The following is a 6,347-nucleotide window of genomic DNA, read 5'->3' as shown; positions in this document are numbered from 1 at the left end:
GTTAAGACTCCGTGCTTCCAATGCAGGGCCCCCCCATTTGATCCCTGGTCAGGGAACTAGATCCCACATGCATGTTGCAACTAAGAGTTCGCATGCCACAACTAAGGAGCCAGTGAGCTGCAACTAAGGAGCCTGAACCACAACTAAGGAGCCTGCCTGCCACTACTAAGACCCAGCACAACCAAATAAAAATAAACAAATAAATATTTTTTAAAACTTGTAAAAACTACAAAAGAGCATGCTGATGATCTTACATATATGCAAATGTTTATAGCGAGGTGTGGGTGATTCCAACGTTTCAAAAGGCATCGTAATTTTCATAACATGAACGTCAGTGGTGAGGCATCAGGTTGCTGATACTAAAGGTACCACAGCGTTTAAGGAAGAACTGCATAGGATAATTGTGGATGAGAAATATTTGCCAGAACACGTATGTAAGGTCAATGAAAGTAGTTTGTTCTGAAAGCGTATGCCAGAGCATACATACATTCATCAGAAGTCCGAGACAATGCCAGGATTCAAGGCATTCAAAGACTATATAATGCCACTTTGGGGTAGAAATGTTGCAAGGTTCAAATTAGAGCTTTTCTTAATCTACCACTTGGAGAACCCTAGAGCATTCAGGAATATGAGAAAGCATATACTTCCCATTTATTGTTGCCATAACAGGAAAGCCTGGATGACATTAGCATTGTTTGAAAACAGGTTTTTGAACAGTTTTATTGTGCACGCAAGAGAATGTTGTAGGCAAAACATTCAATTCAAGATTCTTCTGATCTTAGACAATGCTCCAAGGCATCCATGTCATATCACTGACATGATGTAAAGGTTGTGTATTTGCTGCTGATCACAACGGTACTCATATAGTCAATGGACCAAGGTGCAATAGCTACATTCAGAGCACCCTATTTATGCCAAATGTTTGCATACGCTTTTGAACTGGCTGAATCTGGCCAAATGCTCTGAGAGATCTGGAAAAGTTTTCACATTCTAAATGCTATCCAGAGCATTGCTGTAGCATGGAAAGAAGTCACACAGCAATGCGTGAAGACATATGTGAACACATTCAAAAGATTCTGCTGTTGATGAAATAGTAAGTAACAAGATACTAGTGCTTGAGAAACAGCTAGAGTTGGACGTTGATGAAGAGGATATTCATGAGCTTGTTGGCCTCAAGGCTGAAGAGCTTTCCAATGAGGAGCTGATCAAACTGGAGGAAAAAAAGTTTAAAAGTTGGGGGACTTCCCTGGTAGTCCAGTGGTTAAGACTTCACCTTCCAAAGTAGGGGGTGTGGGCTCGATCCCTGGCTGGGGAGTTAAGATCCCACATGCCTCGCAGCCAAAAAAACCAAAACATAAAACAGAAGCAATATTGCAACAAATTCAATAAAGACTTAAAAAAAAAAAAGTAAAGAAGTTGAGGCAGAGTAAGAAGAAGTTATACCCAAGGCACCAAGAAAGTTCATAGCAAAGAAACTGGCAGAAACATTTACTACTATGAGCAGGGGCGTATGGATATTAGAAGAGATGGACATCAATTACAAGAGGTTCTCAAGAGCTAACAGGCAGATACAGGATACTCTTATTTGCTGTAGAGAAATATGTAATGAAAAGAAGAAACAAACTGTACAGTCAAAACTTGAAAGCTTCCTGAATAACACTATGCCTGCTAAACCATTAGCAAGTATAGATGCCCCAATGCCTTCTACCAGCTATTCTCAAGCCTCATCAGGAGAGAAATTGATGACCCTGTCTCTGTAGCCTCCATATCATCCAGCAATTCATTTTAGTTCAATGCTTCAAACATTCTTCAGGCCTACTGTGCTTTCAGCTCTGTACCTTAATGGTGAGTATCCATATGACCATTCTGGTTTTCACTTTCAGTACAGTGGTCAATAAATTATATGAGATATTCAACATTTTAATATAAAAGTAAGCTTTGTGTTAGGTGACTTTGCCTAACTGTAGGCTAATGTAAGTGTTCTGGCTCATTTAAGGTAGGCTAGGCTGAGCTATGATGTTCAGTAGGTTACTTGTATTACATGCAGTTTTGACTTAAAATATTTTCAGCTTAACGATGAGTTTATTGGGACATAAATCCATCATAAGTCAAGGAAGATCTGTAATAGGAAAACATGAAAGTATAAATCTCACTGGTAAAAGTAAATATATAGTAAAATTCAGGATAATCTGTTATAAAGGTGGTGGTTAATCACTTGTAAAGCTAGTATGAAGGTTAAAAGACAAAAGTGGTAAAAAATAACTATAACTACAATAATTTGTTAAGGGATACACAGGATAAAAAGATGCAAATTGTGACTTCAAAAACAACATAGGTGTAGGGGAGAGTAAAAATCTAGAGCTTTAGAATGTGTTCAAACTTAAGTTGTTATCAATGTAGAATAGACCATTATAACTTGTTACAGGTAAGCTTCACAGTAACCACAAAGCAAAAACCTATAGTAGATACACAAAAGATAAAGGGATAAGAATCTAAGCATACTACTACAGAAAATCATCAAATCACAAAGCAAGTGAGTGAGAGAAGAAAAAAGAAACAGAGGAACTACAAAACAGCAGGAAACAATGAACAAAATGGTACTAAATGCAAACCCATCAATAATTATTTTAAAATTTTTTGTATGTATGTAAGTACAGTTGATTTCATTTAAGTTTCAGGTATACAGTGCAGTGATTCACGGGTTTTTTTTGTTTTTTGTTTTTGGCCATGCCACACGGCATGTGGCATCTTAGTTACCGGACCAAAGATGGAACCCGTGACCTCTGCAGTGGAAGCGCAGAGTCTTAACCACTGGACCAGCAGGGAAGTCCCAGACGTCTGTTTTTCAAAACCTACAAAGACCAGGGGAAAACACGAGTGCCATCCCCCACTACCACAAATTATGCAGTCGAGTTTCCCACATTTGGGGAAATCGCAGGGGTCAGCACATCCAGAGTGCAATAGATAAGCCTTACCCTGGGAAAACCACCTTCGTGATCATGCTATCTCCCCTGCCAGGTAAGTATGTGATTCACAATTTTTAAAGGTTATACTTCATTTATAGTTATTCTAAAATATTGGCTATATTCCTGCGTTGTACAGTATATCCTTGTAACCTATTTATTTTATACATAGTAGTTTGTACCTCTTAATCCCCTACGCTTATTTTTCCCCTTCCCACTTCCTTCTCCCTACTGGTAACCACTAGTTTGTTCTCTGTATCTGTGAGTCTGTTTCTTTTTGGTTATACTCACTAGTTTGTTTTATATTTTAGGTTCTACATATAAGTGATATCGTACAGTATTTGTCTTTCTCTGTCTGACTTATTTCACTAAGCATAATACCCTCTAAGTTGATCCATGTTGCTGCAAAAGGCAAAATTTCATTCTTTTTATGGCTAAGTAGTATTCCATTGTATATATATATATACCACATCTTCTTTATCCATTCATTGTTGATGGACACTTAGGTTGCTTCTATATCTTGGCAATTATAAATAATGCTGCTATGAACATTGGGATGCATATGTCTTTTCAAATTAGTGTTTTCATTTTTTGGATATATACCCAAGAGTGGACTTGCTGGGTGATATTGTAGTTCTCTTTTTATTTTTTTGAGAAAGCTCCATACTGTTTTCCACACCCTTACCAACATTTTTTTTTCTTTTTTTTTTTTTGCAGTACGCGGGCCTCTCACTGTTGTGGCCTCTCCCATTGCGGAGCACAGGCTCCGGATGCGCAGGCTCAGCGGCCATGGCTCACGGGTCCAGCCGCTCCGCGGCATGTGGGATCTTCCCGGACTGGGGCACGAACCCGTGTGCCCTGCATCGACAGGCGGACTCTCAACCACTGCACCACCAGGGAAGCTCAACATTTTTTTAAAAATTTATTTATTTTGGGTTGCGTTGGGTCTTTGTTGCTGTGCGCGGGCTTTCTCTAGTTGCGGTGAGCGGGGGCTACTCTTAATTGCGGCGTGCGGGCTTCTCGTTGCGGTGGCTTCTCGTGTTGCAGAGCACAGGCTCTAGGCGCCCAGGCTTCAGGAGTTGTGGCTCGTGGGCTCTGGAGCACAGGCTCAGTAGTTGTGGCACACGGGTTTAGTAGCTCCACGGCCTGTGGGATCTTCCCGGACCAGGGCTCGAACCCGTGTCCCCTGCATTGGCAGGTGGATTCTTAACTACTGCGCCACCAGGGAAGCCCCACATTTTTTATTTGTGTTCTTTTTGATAGTAGCCATTCTGACTGTATGAGGTGATAATATCTCATTTGCATTTTAATTTGCAGTTCTCTGATGGTTAACAATGTTGAACATCTTTTCATGTGCCTGTTGGCCATCTGTATGACTTCTTTGGGAAAATGTCTATTCAGGTCGTCTGCCCATTTTTAAATCAGGTTGCTTGGTTTTTTGATGTTAAGTTGTATGAGCTATTTTAGTATTTTGGATACTAACCCCTTATCAGTCGTATCATTTGCAAATCTTTTCTCCTATTCAGTAGGTTGTCTTTTCATTTTGTCAATGGTTTCCTTTGCTGTGCAAAAGCTTTTAAGTTTCACTAGGTCCCATTTGTTTAATTTTGCTTTCATTTCCTTTGCTTTAGGAGACAGGTCCAAAAAAATATATTGCTACGACTTATGTCAAAGAGTGTTCTGCCTATGTTTTCTTCTAGGAGTTTTATGGTTTCTAGTCTTAAATTTAGGTCTTTAATCCATTTTGAGTTTATTTTTGTAAATGGTGATAGAGAATGTTCTAATTTCATTCTTTTATATGTAGCTGTTTAGTTTTCCCAGCACCATTTATTGAAGAGATAGTCTTTTCTCCATTTTATATTCTTTTTTAAAAATACATTTATTAATTTATTTTTTTGGCTGCATTGGGTCTTAGTTGCGCACATGGGATCTTTGTTGTGGCACAGGTTCTTTGTTGTGGTGCGTGGGCTTCTCTAGTTGTGGTGCACGGGTTTTCTCTTCTCTAGTTGTGGCACGCGGGCTCCAGGGCACGTGGGCTCTGTAGTTTGCCGCACACAGGCTCTGTTGTTGAGGCGCGTGAGCTCAGTAGTTGTGGCGTGAGAGCTTAGTTATCCTGGGGCGTGTGGGATCTTAGCTCCCCGACCAGGGGTAGAACGTGAGTCCCCTGCATTGGAAGGTGGATTCTTTGCCACTGGGCCACCAGGAAAGTCCCTCTCCATTTTATATTCTTACCTCCTTTGTCATAGATTAATTGACCATAAGTGCATGGGTTTATTTCTGGGATTTCTATCTTGTTCCATTGATCTATATCTTACACTTATACACAAAGTTACTCAAAATGGATCAGAAACTTGAACATTAGACCTGAAACGATAAAACTCCTAGAAGAAAACATAGGTGGTAAGCTTCTTGACATCTGTCTTGGTGATGTTTTTTTTTTGGATTGACACAAAAAGCAAAGGCAACAAAAGCAAAAATAAATAAATGAGACTACGTCAAACTAAAAAGCTCCTGCACAGTAAAGGAAACCATCAACAGAATTAAAAAGCAACATACCAAATGGGAGAACATGTTTGCAAATCATGTGTCTGATGAGGGGTTAATATCCAAAGTATATAAAGAACTCATACAACTCAATAACAAAACAAAACAAATAATATAATTTTAAAATAGGCACAGGATCTGAATAAACATTTTTCTAAAGAAGACATACAGATAGCCAACAAGTACATGAAAAAGTGCTTAACATCACTAATCCTCAGGGAAATGAAAATCAAAACCACAGTGAGATATCACCTCACACCTGTTAGAATGGCTGTCATCAAAAAGACAAGAAATAACAAGTGTTAGTGAGGATTAAAGGAAAGGGAACCCCTGTGCACTGTTGGTGGGAATATAATTTGTGCAACCAATATGGAAAATAGTATGGGAGTTACTCAAGAAATTAAAAGTAGAACTACCATATGACCCAGCAAGTCCACGTCTGGGTATTTATCTGAAGAAAACAAAAACACTAACTCAAAATACATGCACCTCTATGTTTATTGTAGCATTATTTACAATAGCCAAGATATGGAAGAAACACATGTCCATATATTCTGTATATTCATTAGACACACACACACACACACACACACATATACACACACACAATGGAACATTATTCAGCCATAGAAAAAGAAGGAAATCTGGCCATTTTTGACAATATGGGTGGACTTTGAGGGCATAATGTTAAGCAAAATAAGTCAAACAGAGAAAGACAAATACTGTATGATCTCACTTACATGTGGAATCTAAAATCAAAAAAAACAACCAAAGAAAAAAATTCCCAAGCTCACGAATACAAAGAATAGGGGTGGGGTGGAGGTGCAGAATGGATAAAGG

The sequence above is a fragment of the Stenella coeruleoalba genome (genome assembly GCF_951394435.1).
Source record: "Stenella coeruleoalba genome assembly, chromosome: 19".
Lineage (NCBI taxonomy): Eukaryota > Metazoa > Chordata > Mammalia > Artiodactyla > Delphinidae > Stenella > Stenella coeruleoalba.
This window is presented reverse-complemented; position numbering follows the sequence as displayed.